A 21,708-nucleotide genomic window follows, 5' to 3' on the forward strand; every position below is an offset into this window, starting at 1 on the left:
CCAGAGTAGATAGGGAGTCATTGGGAGGAATGGAGTCAAAAATAATGATTGCAGTGATCACTTGCTACTAAAACTTGTGTGGGAGCGGAGCCAAGATGGCAACAAGAAAGTATCATGTCTCAGGCGCTTTCTCATAAAACTCATAAGCTAAGGACTCTAACTAAATTTTCGAGAGACAGAACCCACAGAGGGACCCAGGGAGCCAGTGCTCCTACTCAAGGTAACCTGGAAAAAGAGCAGAAAGGCTCTGCTTCCCAGGGTCGGAGGGGTGGCCCACCAGAGGGGTGGCCCAATAGAGCTGAAGAACTTCAGCCTCCCAGAGGCAGCCTCAAGGCGCTGGGAGCCGGGGCTCACAGCAGTGGGGGAGTTTCCTGAGCTACACCCCGGGGAGCATCAGGCACAAATTGGGGGAACAATGGGGTACCTCTGCCAGAGCAAGCACATGAAGCCCAGCCCTCAGGGCACACAGTAAGCAGAGTGGCCACCACAGTCCAAATCTAGGAACAGAAGCAGAGAGCAGGTAAGCAGGAGCCCCCAGGGCATGAGCCCATTGAACCTAGGGAGGGGAGTGAAGAGAGACTACTGAGCTCTGTCCCTGGAACAGGACTCTGGGGTTCTGACCACATTCAGATCCTGATTGCAGTCTAGCCCCCCGCCATAGAACGGCCCCCCCACCTCAGCCCCATGGCAGAGGGAGGCGCATATGGTCATTCACAGACCAGGAGGGAGGACAGAGCCTCACATACTGAGACCCTTGTGGGAGTGTCCCAAAAGCTCAGGAAGCACCCCCAAAACAGGCTTATGCTGGGAAAATGAGCAAGCAGAGAAAAAAGAGGAACACCATTGAAAAATACTTTGCATATGAGCCCAAGAAGGATCAAAATACTCAGTCTGAAGATGAGGAAGCACAAGCTCCTGCATCTAAAGACTCCAAGAAAAACAGAAATTGGGCTCAGGCTATGACAGAGCTCAAAAAAGACTTTGAAAATCAAATGAGGGAGTTGGAAGAAAAACTGGGAAAAGAAAGGAGAGAGATACAGGAAAAACATGAAAATGAAGTCAGCAGCCTAGTCAAGGAAATCCAAAAAAATGCTGAAGAAAATAGCATGCTAAAAACCAGCTTAGGTCAAATGGATAAAACAGTTCAAAAAGTTATGGAGGAGAAGAATGCTTTAAAAAGCAAAATTGGCCAGATGGAAAAAGAGATAAGAAAACTCTGAGGAGAACAAATCCTTCAGACAAAGAATAGAATTCAGGGAGATTGATGAATTTACCAGAAATCAGGAATCAATACTTCAAAACCAAAAAAATGAAAAATTAGAAGAAAATGTGAAATATCTCATTGAAAAAACAACTGATATGGAAAACAGACTTAGGAAAGATAATTTAAAAATTATTGGAATACCTGAAAGTCATGATCAGGAAAGAGCCTTGACATCATTTTCAAAGAATTATTACAGGAAAATTGCCCTGATATTCTAGAAGCAGAGGGCAAAATAGAAATAGAGAGAATCCATTGATCCCCCCAAGAAAGAGATCCAAAAAAAAAACCCAACCCCTAGGAATATTATAGCCAAGTTCCAGAACTCCCAAGTCAAAGAGAAAACATTACAAGCAGCCAGAAAGACACAGTTCAAATATCGTGGAGCTGCAGTCAGGATCACACAGGACTTAGCAGCAACTACATTGGAAGCTCGTAGGACTTGGAATATAATATACCGGAAAGCAAAAGAGCTTAGAATGCAGCCAAGAATGAACTACCCAGCAAGGCTGAATGTCCTCTTCCAGGGAAAAAGATGGACTTTCAATGAACCAGGGGAATTTCAAATGTTCCTGTTAGAATGGCCAGAGCTGAACAGAAGGTTTGATCTTCAGATACAGGACTCAGGTGAAGCATAGAGATTGGAGGAGAAGGGGAAAATATGAGGGACTTAATGATGATGAACTACATGTATTCCTGCATAGAAAGATGACACTGATAATACTCATATGAATAGAGGAGGTAGAGAGACCTTTTATAGTTGAAGCACAGGAGAAAGTTGAATTTGAAGATAAAATATGGTGTAAAAATGGAGTCAATAGAAAAAAGGGAAATGTAATGGGAGAAAGAAAAAGGAGAGGGGGACTAGGCCAAGATATTTCATGTAATAAGATTTTTCTTTATTACAATGAGCTATTGCAATGATATGGAAGGGGAGAAGGCAAGGGGGAATGAGGGAACCTTTGCTCTCATCAGAGGTGGCTAGGAGAGGAAACAGTACATATATATACTCAATGGAATATAGGCATCTGGAGTAAGAAGGAGTGGGGGGGACAGGGGGAAGGGGGTGATGTGAGTGATGGAGGAGAGGATAGACCATGGGGGGAGAGTGGTCAGATATGGTACATTTTCTTTTTTACTTCTTGCAAGGGGCTGGGATTGGATGGCCTGTTCAGGACCATAGGGCCAGGTGGATGCTGGGCCTAAGGGGTGGTATGGGGTCTAAGGGCCTCTTGGCCCCAGGGCCAGGGATCTATCTGCTATGTCACTCAGCTACCCTACAGCAGAGTCAGAGTGAAAGGAGAGAGAAAATATAGTACATGGTAGTGGAGAAATACGAAAGGAGGGAGTTGCGATCAGCAATGGCAACGGTGGAAAAATATGGAAGTAACTTTTGCCATGGACTTATCATAAAGAATGTGATCTACCTGTGACAGAGTTGTTGGGGTTGGAACAAAGACACAAGCACATTTTTATTATTATCATTATTATTATTATTATTATTATTATTATTATTATTATTATTATTATTATTTGGGGGGGTTCAGGGCAAATGGGGCTGGGTGGCATGCCTGGGGCCACATAGCAGGGTGACTGTTGGGTGTCTGAGGCTGGATTTGGACCCGAGTGCTCCTGGCTCAAGGGCCAATGCTCTGTCCACCACCCAGCCACCCCTACTATCATTATTATTATTTTATTTTAGGTCTTTTTTTTCCTTTTTTTTGTTTTGGTGTTTGCAGGGCAGTGGGGTTCGGGTGTCTTGCATGTCACACGGCTGGGTGATTGTTGGGTGTACGGGTCCAGATGTGGGCTTGGGTGCTCATGGCTCCAGGGCTGGTGCTGCGTCCATTGCACCACCTGGCCATACCTACAATTATTACTATTTTTTTTAATTTTAATTTTTTTCTTTCCCCTTTATCATTCAAGCAATTCTATATTTATGGGGGAGGGGGTATTTTCTTTACTCTTAAACAAGAATATTTTATTAATATAAAAACATTATTTGTACACAATGAGAATAAATATTAAATAAAAAAAGGAAGCAAAAAAATAGTAAAAAAAAAAAAACTTGTGCATCTCATGACTTTCTTATCACCTAACACTGTCTTCCATTTATCTAAAGATAATAAAACTTCGTGAATGTACCCTTGCAGCAAACATTGACATTTAACAGAATATATCATTGTAAGGAGAAGACAGGTTATGAGAGTGGCAAAGGTGAAGTGTGGCACAGAGTGCTGGAACAATCATAAATATACCATCTCCAAGCTGACTATTTGCATTCAACAAAAGCAGTGACACCAAGACAAGGCAACTACCAGATTTAATGCCAGCAGATTAGGATGGTTCCTTGTTCACTTGGAGATAAAGTGGAATCGGTACATGGCTGGCAACAGTGAAGTAGAAAAAGGAGTGGGCAGCTTTCAGGGAGTTGGTGTATAGTACTGCGTTTGCTCACTTCGATCAGAACCCTCAAACATCTAGATTGGTTTGATGAAAACAATGGAGAAATTCAGAAGCTGCTAAACAAAAAATGAGAAACAGGGTTTACCAGCAGATTAGTTCATCCATTTCTTTCTTTCTTTCTTTCTTTCTTTCTTTCTTTCTTTCTTTCTTTCTTTCTTTCTTTCTTTCTTTCTTTCTTTCTTTCTTTCTTTCTTTCTTTCTTTCTTTCTTTCTTTCTTTCTTTCTTTCTTTCTGCAAGGCAAATGGGCTTAAGTGGCTTGCCCAAGGCCACACAGCTAGGTAATTATTAAGTGTCTGAGGCCATACTTGAACTCAGGTACTCCTGACTCCAGGGCCAGTACTCCATCCCCTGCGTCATTGTGCCATCTAGCCGCCCTAGTTCATCCATTTCTAAGAAGGCAGCATTTAACCCCATCAAAAGTAAAATGTAGGGGGCAGCTAGGTGACACAGTGGATAAAGCACCAGCCCTGGAGTCAGGAGTACCTGGGTTCAAATCTGGTCTCAGACACTTAATAGTACCTAGCTGTGTGGCCTTGGCAAACCACTTAACCCCATCTGCCTTTCAAAAACCTAAAAAAAAAAAAAAAAAAAAAAAAAGTAAAATGTACACAAAGCTTAGAGATGCTGGATTCTTGGCAGATGAAATTCAGTTTTATGGTAATAGTAACAATCCAAAGCACTTCTATGATGCCTTGAAAGCATTTATGGACCAAAGACATGTAGTGCATTTCAACTACTCAGTGATGATGGAGTCACTTTGATTAGTGATATATGATAATTAAGAGATGGACTGAAGAAATTCCATAGTTTTCTCAACAGACTATCATCAAAAAATGTTGAAGTCATTGATCTTATAGCTCAGGTTGAAGTCAGTTCATCCCCATTCAGCTCCTGCTGAAGAAGAGGTTTTGAATGTCAGTAGGCTTCCCTCATGTGGCAAAAATCACCTGATGGTGATTTTATTCCAACTAAGATTTACAAGGTAGGGAGTCCCCTGCTCATAAAAAACTGACTGAAGGGTGACTCGGTGGTACAGTGGATAGAGCACCAGCCCTGGAATCAGGGGGACCTGAATTCAAATCCAGCCTGAGATACTTAATAATTACCTGGCTGTGTGACCTTGGGCAAATCACTTAACCCCATTGCCTTGCAAAAAAAAAACCCAGCCAAAAACCAAAAAGCTGACTGAAAATTTCCACACTCTAGGTGAGATGAGAGTATGCCCCAGGAATCCCAGGAAGTAGTTAAAGGGAATGTATTGTCCTGTGACAATCTCAGGGGGTGGGCATGGGGAGCAGTGTGGACCTCTCTCTGTTGGTAAAATTCTTGGCAGACTCCTTAATAAACTGATCATCATGTGGAAGATGGTCATCTACTTGAGAGCCAACATAGCTTCAGAAAGGGCTGAGGATGGTCAGTATGGTGTTTACTGCCCAACAATTCCAGGATAAATGCCAAAAGTAGAACACAATGTTCATTGATCTGACCAATTGTCATTTCTGAGGGTGTATGAAAAATTATGTCAAAATTTGATTGCCCTTAGAAGCTCATCAATACTGTATGTCAGCTTCATGATGGCATGCTTGTTGAGGTCCTGGATAATCGATGATGCTCTCATGTTTTCACACTCATCAGTGAAGTGAAGCAGGACTGTGTGCTTGCTTGCTTCCATGATTTTTAGCATGATGCTTTCAGAAATATTGTCAGACACTTTTTTTTTGCAAGGCTTGCCCAAGGCCACACAGCTAGGTAATTATTAAGTGTCTGAGGCCGGATTTGAACTCAGGTACTCCTGACTCCAGGGCCGATGCTCTACCCACTGTACCACCTAGCCGCCCCAGACACTTTCAGCAAAGATGAAAACAGCATCAAGATCAGCTACTGCCTCTGATGTTAAATTATTTAACTTGAAAAAGCTATAAACCAAGATTAAAATAGAGGGAGAGTTGGAGCTTGGTTTTTTGTTGTTCTTGGGGTTTTTTTGGCAGCAATAAGAAAACAGAGGTTCTAAACTAGCCAGTTCTACACCATCCATACATAAAACCATCAGTTACAGTATATGGTGACATTTTAAATACTGCAGATAAGTTCACTTACTTTTAGCAATGCACTTTCCAAGGGTGTACACATAGAAGATAAGATTGATGCATGCATTTCCAGAGCTAGCTCAGTGTCTGGGAGACTCTGAAAGGAGGTGTGGGAGAGAAGTATTTGACTACCAAACTGAAGATCTGCAGAACCACAGTACTTAACTTATCCACCTGTGAAACCTGGATGGTCTATCAGCACTATGCTAGGAAACTGAATTGCTTCTACTTGAATTGTTTTAGGAAGATAACCAAAGATATGGAGCCAGAGAGTGAGGTCCTTTCTCAATCTAAACTATCAAGCATTCAAGCTCTACTACTCTGATAGTTTGACCACATTTGAATGTCAAATGTATGTTTTCCTAAAAGATAAAGTTTTGCAGAATTCAGAAGGCAGGAGTTTGTTCACTTGGAAGTGAGAAGTGATACAAGAATACCCCAAAGAGCTCTCTGAAGAACTTTATAATCAAATGCATGATATGGGAGATACTTACAAAGGACCACCCAGCATGGCAGTGTTCATATCAAAGAAGACACTGTGCTCTAGGAGTGTAACAGAATTGCTTCAACTCAAAAGAAGGATGAGATTTTAGGGATAACTCTACTTCATTTGTTCATGGACTATTTGTGCCCGACCTATGGTGGTGTCTTCTGAGCTCATATTGGTCTGATCAACCACAGTCAGATACTTTGACCCTGACATGGTTGGGTTATTTTGGTCTTTTTTGAGAATGAAGGTCAACAATCAACCAAATTGAATAGAGAAGATTGAATGATAATAAGGCAAGAAATGTAGGAAGGAGCTGAGTTATGAAGAATTTTAAATGCCAAACAAAGGAATTTATATTTTAACTAATAGATAATAAGGAGCGAATGAATCTTATTTAGTAGATTGTGACATGGTCAGATCTATATTTTCTAAAAATCATTTTGGGGGTCGAGTAGAGCATAGTTTAGAGTGGGGGGGGGACTTGAGGCAGGGAGATGAGCAGTAGTCTAAATGAGAAGTGATAAGGTCCTGTATTAGATTTGTGGCTATGTGAATTGAGAGAAGGAAATGTATATGAGATAGTATATAGATAGAAATGACAAGTTTTGGCAAGAAATTGAATTAGGCGGGATGAATGTTTGTAAAGAGTTATACTATCTAGGTTATGATACTGGTGAGTAGCAATGGTGATACCCTCAACAATAGAAGTTAAGTTGGGAAGAAGAGAGTGCTGTGGCAGAAAGAAAATTAGTTCCTTTTAATGTCGAATTAAAAATGCTTATAGGAAATCCTTTTCCAGTTGTCTAAAAAACAGCTGGTTAAGTTAGACTGAGACTTAGTTAGAGAAACAAGGACTTGATTTATGGGTCTGGGAATCATCAGCATAAAAGCTGAAGTCATGGAAGATGATGAAGTCACCAAATGAGATAATTTAGAGGGAGAAGGGAAAAGAACCCAGATCAAAGTCTTAAAAGTTAATGGCCATAACCCAAAGCAAACAAGGATACTGAGAAGGAGCAGTTGGACAGATAGGAGGGGAAACCCAGAGAAAGCAGGATTATGAAAACATAATAAGAGTAGTAGGAAACAAAATTATCACTCTTTGCAGATATTATGGAATGCATAAAGAATCCTAAAGAATTTACTAAAAGGCTAGTTGAAATAATTAAGAATTTTAGCATAGTAACAGGATATAAAATAAACTCACTTAAATCATTGGCAGTTCTATATCCTACCAACAAAATACAACAGAGATAGAAAGAGAAATTACATTTAAAATAACTATAGACAATGTAAAAATACTTGATAAAATACCTTCCAAGCAAATAGAGAAGCTATATGAACTCAATTATAAAATGCTTTTCACACAGATAAAGTCAGATCTAAATAATTGGAAAGATGTTAATTGCTTACAGGTAGGCTGAGTCACTATAATAAAATGATAGTGCTACCTAAATTCATTTACTTATTCAGTGTCATACCAAATGCTAAAAATCATTTTATAGAGCTAGTAAAAACATAATCAAAGTTTACCTGGAAGAATAAAAATAAAAATATCAAGGAAATTAATTTTTAAAAATGGTAAAGAAAGGTAACCTAGCTTGAGCAAATCTCAAACTGTATTATAAAGCAGTAATCATCAAAATTATCTGGTGCTGGCTAAGAGATAGAGTGGTGGATTTGATTGGGTACACAATACCCAGTAAGTAATGCCAATAGTAAAATACAGTGTTTGATAAACATAAAGATCCCAGTCTTTGGGACAAGATCTCACTATTTGCTGGAAAAACTGGAAAGCAATTTGGCAGAAGCTAGGTTTAGACCAACATTTCACATTTTCTACCAAGATAAGGTTAAAATAGGTTAAATGATTTAGACATAAAGGAAAATATCACAAACAAGGAGAGCATAGAATAGTTTACCTATCAGATCTTATGATAAGGGAAGAAAACTAAACAAGATAGAAAACACTGTGGAATGTAAAATGGATAGTTTTGATTGCATTAAGTTACAAAGGTCCTTCACAAACAAAAGCAATGCAGTCAGGATTTGAAGGAAAGCAGAAAACTGGGTGAAGAACTTTTTACATGTTTCTCTGATTAAAGCCTGCTTTCAGAAAAATATGGAGAATTGAGTCAAATTTGTAATAATATAAGCCATTCCCAGGTGATAAATGGTCAGAGAATATAAACAGGCAGTTTTTCAAATGAAGAAATCAAAACTAACTAGAGTCATATGAAAAATTGCTATAAATCACTATTTATTAAAGAAATACAGCTTAAAACAACTCTGAATTATCACCTCACACCTATTAGATTGTCATGACAAATATGGAGGGGATGTGGGAAAACTGGGACTCTCATGCATTGTTGGAGGAGTTGTAAACTGATCCAATTATTCTGAAGAGCAGTTTGGAAGTCTGCCCAAAGGGCTTATAAAATTGTGCACACCATTTGACCCAGCAGTAGTCCTAAAAGGGGCAACTATGTGTCTCGAGACAGGAGAATGGGAGTTCAAATCCACTTACTAGCTGTGTGACCTTGGGCAAGTCATTTAACCCTGATTGCCTCACATTCAGGGCCATCTACAGTCTGGATCCATATCTGGCCACTACCCAGATGTCTCTGGAGGAGAAAATGAGGCTGATGATTTAGCACAGCACCCCCCCCACACTCAAAATCCAACTCACTTTGTCAAGGTTGTCACCTCCCTGATGTCATGGTCTTTGAGAATGAGGGACAAATATCAGTCCTAATAGGTCCTCATTCTGAATAGATTTTTTTTAATGGAAAAAGCACATGAAGTGATGCAAAATAATGTGAGCAAAACCTGGAGAACATGTACACAGCAATATTGTATAATGATCAACTGTGAATGACTTAACAGCAGAACAAAGATCCAGCACAAAAGAACTTGTCCAAAGAACTTAATATGAAAAATGCTGTCTACCACCAGAGAAAAGATGGATAGATTCAGAGTCCAGATTGAAGCATGATGTTATTTACTTTATTTTCAGGGGAGGGGTTGGATTTTATTTTCTTTCACAACATAACTAATAAGGAAATATGTTTTGCCTGACATATGCATAACCTATATCAAATTACTTGCCATCTTAGGGGGAGAGAATTTGGAACTCAAAAATTTTTTAAAAAATGAATGTTAAAACATTTTGCTTATATTTGGAAAAAATGAAATATGAAAAAGAAGAAAAAGATTGGTGGATTTGATTGGGTACACAATACCCAGTAAGTAAGGGAAGTAAGTAAGAGGGAAACGATTGCTTACAGAAGAGTTAGCTTTGTCAAAAAAAGGCCCACTTTTCATCCAATACTAGAGTATGGTAGGATGTAGCAGAAAGAAATACCTGAGTGATGTGAAATGCGGAGCGAAGCTAGAAAATAAATGGAAGTTGAAATAAGTAGAAAGATACCTCCCTGGTAAGGCAAATAAAAGAATTGTTAGAATTGGGTTAGGTGGCTAGGTGATACAGATAGAGTGCTAGACTTGAATTCAGGAAGACTGATCTTCCTGAGTTCATGTCTAACCTCAGAGACTTACTAGCAGTAAGGCAAGTCACTTAATCATATTTGCCTGTTTCCTTATCTGGAGAAGATAAGAAGCACCTTTGCCAAGAAAACCTCAATTGGCATCATGAAGAGTTGGACATGACTGAAAAATGTCTGAAGAGCAACAACAAAAAGTTGAGTTTTATCATTCATTCAAAGGCAGCAAAAAAACATACTTTCATGGAGGCACTTTGAGTTGTCATATTGAATTTGTCATGATAAGTATTTACAGAAAGATCAAAAAGAAGATATTTATAGGCTATTGCAAGCTATGTTTCAGAGGATGAGAATAATTCTATTTAGACTTCAATAAAATCCTCAGACCAAATCAAAATGGACTTAAATAATCATTGACTTCAGTTCAAAATGAGCACATCAGAGAATAATGATAATCTATTGGGGGGGAATGGTTTATGGGTAAGAAATAAGAAAGACCAAAGCCTATAAAATATTCTGGCATTTCACTTCCCTATGTTATAAATGCTTTCTTTAGGGAGAGAATCAAGAAGCACTGGACATGGTAAGCCCTGAAAGTCAAATTGATTATATTTTAACAGCAATGATTGGTTACTACTGTGGGAATAATTCCTGAATCAATTCTTAAATATCATATTATAAGAAGAATAAATATGAGGTAGGCTAAAAATTTCATACCTATATGATTTATACAATTACCTAAGCTTGTTGAACTTGAAAATGAAAATGAATAAAAGAACAGATATTAATGTTTCCTAAAGAAATGTAACCAATACATCAATCACTATAAGAAGGAGAACAGGAGAACCTAAAGACTACCTCAGTCAGAAAATACCTGGTCTCTATATCAAGCAGCTAGATTTGGCAACAAAAAGGAATACAGATTTAATTTTGTTTGTAAAACCCTAAGGAAAATGATGGAAGATCTTCTAATTACATAATGTACTGAGAACCAGTGGAGGACAAACTAAATTCATGAAAGGTTTTAAGACCAGATCTTGAGGCCATTTATTTAGTGATGAAACTGGAAGGACAGTAGACAGAAAAGAACATTTTGTCAAGATTTCTCTACCAAATTATTTTTTCCATAAATAAGCACAAAGCAATTACATTTGGACTCTAATACTGTAATTCTTTATATGCTATATGAGCAGTCAGAACACCTATAAAGAAAACAATGTGAGAAGATCTACTGCACTAGGCCAAGACTACAGAGAAGAACTTGGTTGATATTGTTGACACAGCTGTGATGGAATTGAGACATTGATTCACGAAGTTATTTTCAATCTAGGAGATATTACCAGAGAGGATATTATAAGCTTCAAAAGAATAGAGATTGTGGACTTTAGGTGGCAGAAGCTAAGAAGATTTGAAGAGCTCATCAATTCTAATTTCCTAACTAGTACCCTCTCTGAAAGTGATCCAACTTTTCCTTCAGCCCTCCCAGTAATAGGAGCTCAACTCCCTATGTATTCACCATTCCATTTCTGGTCAGCTTTAATAGACAGAAAGTTGTTATATATGAGTCTAAGTTTTTTCCTCCTTCCATTTTTACCCATTTGGCACTAGTTCTTCTGCCTGAACCTATAGAAAATAAATCTTTCTTTCACATTATAGCCCTTTAAGAGGAAAGATATTGCATTTTCTCCCAGTCTTTTCTAAGCTAAGCATCCTTCTTTAAGTAGTCAAGTAACATGTTTTCTAGATCCCAGTTCTCTCTTAAAAAGTGACAGCTATTTTCTTGTATTTTGTTTGACCACCGAATATACAGAAGATCCCAAAAATCTTAGTTCAGTTTTAAACTGTTAAAGATTTTTTAAAAAATTTTTTTTAATTTTTAGGCAATGGGGTTAAGTGACTTGCCTAAGGTCACACAGTTAGGCAATTATTAAGTGTCTGAGGCTGGATTTGAACTCAGGTACTCCTGACTCCAGGGCTGGTGCTCTATCCACTGAACCACCTAACTGCTCCACTATTAAAGATTTTAAAAAGCACTAAAACTTTTAGAACATCCTGAATTGAGCTTTTTTTCCTGTCTTGTTCTGATACTATACTTTTATTAATAATAGCCTAATTACCCATTAGGCTTCTTGGCATCCAGATCATTCATATTGTACTTGCAATCAACTGAAATGAATTGGTCTTTTTCTCATGGATAACTAGATCTAAGTATACTGGTGCACTTGATTTTTTTTAAAAACCTAAAAATAGAACATGGCATTTATCAGTATTTTATTTCATCTTTTTAGATTCAGATTCTTTGATCTTGTAATTCATTTTTCTAGCCTGTTGAGATTTCTTTGAATTCTTATTCCATTATTTAACACATTAACTGATCTTTCATTTTAGATATTCACAGATTTTATAAGCATGCCTTCTAAATCTTCACTAAAACTTTTATAAAAATAGCATCAAGTCTAAAATAGAGACATGGACACGTCCCTAGAGACTTTTGATTCCAGTTAGCAATCAACACTCTTGGTATGGGGTTGTTTAACTATTTTTAGATTACCTCTTATTCTTTCTTTCCCTTTCCTCCCATAATATTTGTTTCTTCTCTATATTAACTAATTGTTCCCGACTGAGATAATTTGTGATTGTGTTGTAAGAATTTAGTTTTCTAGATAATCTTACATAAGAAATGCTGGAGTATATGTGGAGATATATGTGGCTCAATATTTTGTCTTTGGCAATGACAAATAACACCAAAGATAAAAAAGTTTGGCTCTGTGTCCTGGATAATATTTTAGTTTCCCTTAAATACTCATTATTGATATTATCTATGAATTTATCTAACCTTTTTTGGGGAGCTATTTATATATTCATCCTTTTTTGCTTATTGGTTAACTGAACCATAAGCTTTCTATCTCTTGTGCTGAGTAATATTTGCTTTTTACTGATCTTAAACTTCCCTATTTTTCAGATTTTAAGAAATGTTCCCTAGTTTTAGAATAAACTCTGTTAGGAACTAGTGATTTTTACTACTTCTTGCTAGACATTTTGATGAATATTCTTCACAGAAAAGGATAAATCTGTATATGAAGGGAAATGCATCATTTCTATAAGACTAATCATAAAAAAACTATAATGATTTTAATTGTTACTTTGCCTTGCAGGGGGGCAAATTAATAGAGAATTTATGCAGTGAGATGATAAGAAGTCAAATCCTGAAGGTTTTCATTAGCTGTGATTAAAAATGTTTTTGGGGTGGTATTGTTATTATAAAAAACAGATAAAAATGAAAGGTATTTGAGAGTGAGCTCCTTTTTTGACTGACCATTATCCTGAGGCAGTATACCAAGAACCAAGCACAATTCTCTGTACATGATGGATTAGACATACATGTGTCATGGCTTAATGAATGTCTATATTATAAAAGTTGAATTGAGCTATTTCATATCTTTTCCATACTACAATGAGACTTGCCCTGCTGCTCATATGACAAATCCTCTGAAGGTTAAAATATAGTTCCTATCATCAGATTGCAGAATGGCAAAATGCAAGTCTCACTCTGCTGAAATGCTTATGGAGGCAGGTATTTAATGGGAAAGGAAACAGTGACTCAACCTTTCTGACTCAGCCTTTTTTTCCTATCTAGTTAGAAGGGAATTTCATTGAGTGTTGCAAAGAATGTAGGGAAATGAAAACCAGCCAGTTAGTTCCCCTTTTCTTTTTGACCCTCAAGACATGACTATTTTAGATGAATACAGGGAAATGCTACAATCCATGCCTTTGACCTTGCAGCTCTAAATCTAAATGAAATCTTGTGATTTAATTCTACATATAGCTTCTGACAAAAAGAAACTCAGCAGTGTTTTCTATTAACAGCAATACCCATTGATTCTTGGGAAAGAGAAAAAGGCAAAGCACAGAGGATTTTGAACTGTAAATCAGGCAGCTGGTAAATGATGAAGCTAAGAAGAGAACTCAGCTTCCTTGGCCATCTTAGGCTAATGATTTATCAATTCAAATGTTTAAAAATCAACTCATATTGCCCTCCCATTTAGGGTTATCTTCCATCTGCTCTGTATGTCCCTTGTTTCTGTCTCACTATTTTTATGTGCATCTCCCTCATTAGACTCTTAAGTTCCTTGAAGGTAGGGACAATTTTTGCCTTTCTTTGTATCCCCAAAACTTAAAATAATATGTGTGTCATAGAGTAAACACTTACATGTTTGTTGACTGACCAAATAGTAGACTCTTGGTCTACTATGGTAAGCCTACTTACAATCTCCCGGTCTTTTCTAGATTAAGCATCCTCAGTTTCTTTAAGTAGTCAAGTAGACAGTAGGCAAAGTACGAACTTGAAGGCCATGTCCCTATGGATAGTAAAATATAATGTTTTCGTGTCTAAATTTTTGTCCTGCTAGCAGGCTTTTACTTCCAAGGACATCATTATATTCCTCCAAGAGGTGGGTTTTAAAAATCTTTCTCTCTCTCTCTCTCTCTTTTTTTTTTTTGATGAAAACTATTTGAACCAAAATGCTGGGAAAAAATGGAAAAAAAATTAGCAAAGAGACCTGTCTTTTTTTTTCTAAGTCCTTCTTGCATTTAATAATCATAGTGATGAAAAGAAGAGAAAACTGGATGATCCCAACTGTTATAAGATTATTTCACATTTTCTTCTAGTTTTTCATTCTTTTGATGTTGTTTTATTGTATCTTGATTCCTCTCAAAGTCATCAGCTTCCTTTAGCTCCATTCTACATTTGAAAGATGTGTTTTCTTCAGAGCTTTCTTATCTCCTTTTCCATCTGGCCAATTCTTCTTTTTAAGGTATTTTTTATGTTTTTCCCATTTGACCTAAACTAGTTTTTAGTATGTTATTTTCTTCACCTATTTTATTTGGATCTTGACTAAGCTGTTGATTTGGTTTTCATGTTTTTCCTGCATCTCCTTCATTTCTCTTCCCAATTTTTCCTCTACTTCCCTTACTTGACTTTCAAAATCTTTTTTGAACTCTGAAATAGCCTGAGACCAACTTCTGTATTTTTTGGAGTATTTAGATGCAGATGCTGGAACTTTCTTGTCTTCTGATTATATGTTGTGGTCCTCCATGGGACCTGTGGTCTGTGGTCAGGTTCCTTTTTTTTTTCTGTTTACTCATTTCCCCTGCCTGTGCCTGATTTGGGGTGCTTCCTGAGCTTTTGGCTATTATTGGGGCACCCCTGCAAGAATCTCAGTATGTGAAGCTCTGACTGCTCTCCTGCACTGGTCTGTGGATGGCAATAGGGGAGCTCCCAGATTGCAACCAGGGTCTGAATATGGATAAAACACAAGAGTCCTGTCCCAGGGCCAGAGGAGAGACCTCAACAGTCTCCCTCCACCCCCTTACTTTACATGAGCTGAGCGCTCTGGGAGCAGCTGCTAGGCAGCTCACTATGGGGCAGCTCTGTGCACCTGCTTCTGTTTCCTAGGATCTGGGCTGTGTTGATGGCAGTGCTATGCTGAGGGACACATTGGGTCCCACTCATTCTGGCAGAGGTTTCCCCACTGATCTTCCAAGTTATACTTGGTGTTCTCGGGGTTTCCAGGTCAGGAAACTGCTTCTGCTGTCTGGCTACCCTGGACCCAGGCACCTAGGCACCCAGCAAGCTGTTCCAGGAAGACTGGAGCTCCTTCGCTCAAGTGTAATAATCCTAGTTGTGCTGCCACCCCCTCCACCCCTGTGGAACAGAGTTTTCCTATGATTTTTCAGGCTGCCTTAGGCTGGAGAATTGTCTCACTAGATCTTTCTGTGTGTTCTGTCTCTCAAAAATTCAGTTAGAGTCATAATTTTAAGATTTTTGAAATATTTTTGAGAGAGCTCCTAGGAAAGACTGTTCTCATGCTGCTGTCTTGACTTTACTTAACTGTTATTTTATAGATAGAAAACTCCTTTTAGTGTTTTTATTCTATTAATCAGTTATAAATTATGTAGTAATTTAGTGGTTAATTTTATAGCCCAAGAAAAGACAATGAAAGGCTCTGGTTTTACACTTTTAGGAGGTTTATTTTTTTTGTTTGATGTTTTTTCCCTTGAGGGCATCAGTCGCTTTCTTCTTATTCAGAGTTTCTGAAACTTAACTGAGTATGGCAGCAGGATGACCGACCTTCTTTTAAGGGATATGGATGTGAGTCAGAGCAGCTATTGTCTCTGTCCAGGAATGGTCTATAGGCTATTAAGACACTGTTATCTGCTAAAGTGATTTTCCATCCTTTGTGCCAATGTAGCATCTACAAGAGGAAACTGAAAGACTTTAAAAAATAGTTTGGTTTTTTAATGGAAACAATTTAAAATTATTGAAAACTACTGGACGGGGGGCGGCTAGGTGGTGCAGGGGGCGGCTAGGTGGTGGCTAGGTGGCGCAGGGGGCAGCTATAGGTGACTCGGGGGCGGCTAGGTGGCACAGTGATTAAAGCACCGGCCCTGGAGTCAGGAGTACCTGGGTTCAAATCCAGTCACCTAGCTGTGTGGCCTTGGGCAAACTCCTGGGTGGAACGAATGACTGCATGAAGGCAGCATTTCTCGAAAACTCCGACCCCCCCAACCCCCCCCCTCAAAAAAACAAAGGATGGATCTAGCCAAAATTTAGTGGGACAGAACCCACAGAAAGACTGAGTGATAAATTTTTCCAGTCCAAGATAACTTAGAAGTTCCGTGGGAAAGGTGTGCTTCACCAGGACTGGGAGTTGGAAAAAGCCACCGTGCAGCCCAGCCCAGCCGAGAGATCACCCGCAACAGCTTGAAGAGGCGGTGAGAGAACTCTGCTGCACCTGGGTGAGTGTAGAGTGAGGAGCACTGCCACAGAATCTGCAGCAAAAATTGGGAGAAAGAAGCCTGCACCCCCAGAGACGGTAAGGGAAGTCTGCAGAGATTTCTCTGCTCTCCCTCAGGGTAGGACTCTGCTGTTTGCCTACACTCACATATTGCAGTTTGGGCTTCCATACTAAATAACCAAACTGGATCTCTTCTTATAGCTCCAGGGCAGAGGGTAGTACTGTAGTCATCTATATATTAAAGCACAGATTAGAGAGCATAAGACCTTGGAGGAATAAAGGTCCCAGTGGGGTGTCCCCCCCCCCCCAAAATAAACAACCCCAAAGCCTTGGAGTGCTGTAAATTAGTCTTGGGCTGAGGAAATGAGTAAACAACAGAAAAAGAAGAATCTGACCATAGAGAATTACTTTAGTCCCATGGAAGATCAAAACACATACTCAGATGATGACAAAATAGAAGCTTCCATATCCAAAACTTCCAAGAGAAATAGAAAATGGGCTCAGACTATGGATGAACTCAAAAAAAGACTTTGAAAAGCAATTAAGGGAGGTGGAGGAAAAATTGGGAGGAGAAATGAGATCAATGCAGAAAAATCATGAAAACCAAATCAAAAGCTTGGTGAAAGATAGACAAAAAAATACTGAAGAAAATAATATGTTAAAAACCAGTTTATGTCTAATGGAAAAAAAGCAAAACAAAAGGCAAATGAGGAGAAGAATGCCTTAAAAGGCAGAATTGGCCAGCTGGAAAAGGAGATAAAAAAAGCTCTCTGAAGAAAATAACTCCTTCAAATGCAAAATGGAATTAAAGGAAGCTGATGACTTTGCAAGAAATCATGAAGAAATAAAACTCTTCCAAAAAAAAAGCCAAAAATTAGAAGAAAATATGGAATATCTTATTGGAAAAACAACCGACCTTGAAAACAGATCCAGAAGAAATAATTTAAAAATTATTGGACTATCTGAAAGCCATGACCAGGAGAAGAGCCTAGACTTCATTTTTCAAGAAATAATACAGCAAAATTGCCCTGAGATCCTAGAAGCTGAGGGTAAAATAGAAATTGAGAGAATTCACTGGTAACCCCCTGAAGGGGATCCCAAAAGAAAAGCTTCCAGGAATGTTATAGCCAAATTCCAAAACTCCCAAATTAAAGAGAAAATTCTAAAAGCTGCCAGAAACAGACAATTCAACTACCAAGGCTCAATAGTCAGGATTACACAGGATTTGGCAGCATCTACATTAAGGGCTTGTGGGGATTGGAATATGATATTCCAGAAGGCAAAAGATCTTGGTTTACGACCGTCAGAATCAACTGCCCAGCAAAACTGAACATCCTCTTTCAGGGGAAAAGATGTACTTTGAATGAAACAGGGGACTTTCAAACTTTCCTATCAGGACTGCCAGAGCTGAACAAAAAGTTTAATCTCCAAGTACAGGACACTGGTGAACCATAGAGGGAGTGGAAGAGAGGGACTAACTATGAGGAACTTGATGATGTTGAACTGTTTGTATTCCTGCATGGGAAGAAGATATTGATAACTCACATGAACTTTCTCGTTTATAAGAGCTGTTAGAAGGAGCATATTATGGAATATATTGGTATGATGTGGTAAAGGGATGGAGTCAATGGGCAATGGGGGAAAGTACTGGGAGGAAGGAAAAGGAGATGAAGAAGAAGCTGAGAGATTTCACATAAGAGTCAAGAAAAAAAGCTTTTTCAATGGAGTGGAGGCGGGGAAGGCAAGGGGGGATGAGTGAGCCTTCTGTCTCATAGGAGAGGGAGGAAATGACATACACACTTAATAGGGTGAGGAAATCTAGTCTTGCCCTGGAGAAGGATGGGAGGAAAGGGACGGGATGAGGGGAAATGGGGGGAGGGAAGGGGGGAATAGGTGATAGAAGAGAAGGAAGATCGAGGGAGAGGGTACTCAGATTCAACACACTTTTGGACAGGGTCAGGATGAAAGATGAGAGAGAATTAGAATAAATGAAAGTGGAGGGGAATAGAGTGGAGGTACAGCTAGTAATAGCAACTGAGGGAAAAATATTGAAGCAACTTCTCTGGTGGACTTATGATAAAGAAAGCAACTCACCCCAGAGACAGAGCCATTGAAATCTGAACACAGACTGAAGTACATTTTTTTCTCTCTCTTTATTCTTGAGGTTTCCTGTCTTCTTGGGGGGAGGGTGTTTATGTTTATTCTTATGTTTACTCTTATAACATTCAATTTACATCAATGTAAGGCATGGAAACAATGTAGAGACTGTCAGACAGCTTTTGAGGGGGAAGGGAGGAAGGGGGAAAATTGTAAAATTCAGAGCCTTGCAAAAAATTATGGGTACATATTACTATTGTATATAATTGGAAAACAAATAAAATGTTAAAATTTAAAAAAAAATTATTGAAAACTATGCAGTCTCTCAAATGTGATCCAATTCGATTCAGTTTGATCAAATGTGATGCAATTTCTGGCCCACCTGATTTTTTATCTTCAGCTTTTATTCAAGGTATCATTATATATAGTAGTAAAGTATAATTTAATAGATTGTCAGAATGGCTGTCAGAATCTAAACAATATTAATTCTTCATTTACTTTGTTAGTATTAATGACCAGACTTTTTGTGTTTTCTGAGTAAATGTTTTGTGTGAAACTCAGTGTAATCAGAACATTATTGACTACAAATAGGATCATCTTTATTGATGAGAAATCCTTTTACTTTCTGAACATTCTCTACCAAACTTATCCCTTTCTCTTTATGGACTGGTGTAATGGAAAGGGAGCTAGCCTAGGAATCAGGAGGGACATGGACCTGAATCCTGATGCTGGTGCTTCCAGGCTAGTTCTATGACTGTGGGAAAGTCATTTAATCTCTCCAAGCCTCAGTTTACTCATCTGTAAAACTGAATCAATAATACCATTAATCTCTAACCTTCCTGAGTTAATGTGAGGATGAAATAAAACAATATAAGTTGTATTGTGTAAACCTTAAAACACCATAGAAATGTCATTTATTGTTGTCATTTATGGTCACTTCACTTGTAGAATCCTACAGTGTAGAATCACACAATAGACCCAATAGAGGTTTATATCTCTGGGTCATTTGTGTGATTAAAATTATAGTCTGTTTTAGAAAATTCCCAGTGAAACCTTTCTTCTATTCTTTTCATATTTTCATCAATGATTCTGTGTGAGACATTCTCATAACCATTTCTTTAGAGATGACAAAGGTATATGGTTCAGTAATTGCTGAATTCTTGGTTACTTTATAAAAAAATCATCTATAATTTTTCTTTATCCTTTTGAATTTTTCCCATTTTTGAAGTATTGAAAAATTGATCCTTGAGAGTTTAAAATTGTGTTACCTTAAACAGAATTTTCTTATTTAGTCAGATCTACCTGCTCTTCCCAACTTCATCATCTTGAATGTCATTGCTTTGTGATTGTTATTCAGTTGTTTTAATTATGTCTGACTCTTCATGACCCCATTTGGGGGTTTTCTTGGCAAAGATACTAGAGTTATTTGCCATTTCCTGCTTTAGTTCATTTTACAAATGGGGAAACTGAGGCAAATAGAGTTAAGTGATTTTCCCAAGGTCATACAGCTAGTAAAAGTCTGGATTTGAACTCAGGTCTTTTTTTTTTTACTCCAGGCCCAGTATGTTATCCATTGTGCTACCCAGCTGTACTGAGTTTCTATACTACTTTCTCACAAATGTGCTACAGACAGTAGAACTCCACTTAGATGGTGAAGTTTAAATTCTATTATTGATTATATGATTATCACTGATAAGAATTCATTTGTGAAAAAATGCGAGTAGGTCTCTCTCATTTTACCTGCATTTTATATTCTTATACTTTTGTTTACAAATGCTTGGGAGGATGTGTTTCACTTTAGTCTAACACCAGACTCTCTGTGGGCTTATTTTTCCTTTGTTAATTTTCTTGACATTTCTTTTTTTGGGAGGGAAGGTAGAGTAATACCAGTTATAATTTTAAAAATATTTTTTATTTTTTTACATTATCATATTTCCTTAAAGATTCCTGCCTCTCTCCCCTCCTGTAGAGCCATTCCATATAATAAATCATATTTCAAGAGACAAAAGAGTACAAAGAATCAGCAGTTTTAATACATCAAATTATGTGCAATATACAATACTTATAGACTTTCTACCTCTGCCTACTCATAAATTTTTTTGTCAAAAATTATAGTTAGTTGTAAAATCAGAACTCTAACATAGTTACTTTATTCTCTAGTAAGCTTATCTAGATCAACTATAGGTAGACTGTGACCCAGGTATCACTCAAAGGCAATGTAGTACCATATATAATAATATTTTTCTTTTTTATTCTGAAACCCATAAACCAAATAAAATGAGCATTTCCATAAATACAGTAGAATAGAAAGTAGGACTGTACATGAAATGGCAAATCTCAGTAAATTTTAGCCTTTCTTTTTAAACACATGATAAATTTGACATCTAACTTTCAAAATTATCCTGCTTGTCTATTCTTTCTAGCTTCCTTCTATTCTCTCCTGCATATTACAAAATATATTATTACATGTTAATATATGGTATCACATTTGATCCTCACAACAACTCTATTATAGCTGGTATTCTTACCCTTATTTTATAAAATGAGGAAACTGAAGATAAGCTAGGTCAATGACTTGCCCAAAATAAAGTATCTAAGGCAGAATTTTCAGATCTTCCTGTCTTCAGGTATATTGCATTCTATTCACTTTATGAAGATACCTCTCACTGTTTTTTCCTTTATTTTTTCCTTCTCTTTTCTTTTCTCTTATTTCTTTCTTTTTCTTAGCAGGGACTAAGTATATTATGTGACAAGACTGGCTGTGGGGTGATGGATTTTTTTTTAGCCATAACAAATCTGAGAAACTGAATCACAGTTTGTGTTGGAAAAAGGCATATTCACACTGGCTAACTTATAGATCCTTAAAGTTTTGAATGATCATCATCTCTTCCTGGGATCCTGCCCATTGTGCCAAACTGATCTGACTTGTTTCTTATATGACTTGAGTGAAGTTATAGTTTGTCAGATTTGCGGAAGACATCACACTGGGAAGGGCAGTTAACACAA

General features: G+C 37.8%; 1 protein-coding gene across 3 annotated transcripts in view; it reads left to right on the plus strand.

Annotated features, from left to right (window-relative positions):
- COMMD1 (copper metabolism domain containing 1) overlaps nt 1-21,708 on the plus strand; it is a 289,683-nt gene that overhangs the window by 181,823 nt on the left and 86,152 nt on the right. The window lies entirely within an intron of this gene.

The sequence above is a fragment of the Macrotis lagotis genome, chromosome 1 (assembly GCF_037893015.1).
Source record: "Macrotis lagotis isolate mMagLag1 chromosome 1, bilby.v1.9.chrom.fasta, whole genome shotgun sequence".
In the NCBI taxonomy this organism is placed as follows: domain Eukaryota; kingdom Metazoa; phylum Chordata; class Mammalia; order Peramelemorphia; family Peramelidae; genus Macrotis; species Macrotis lagotis.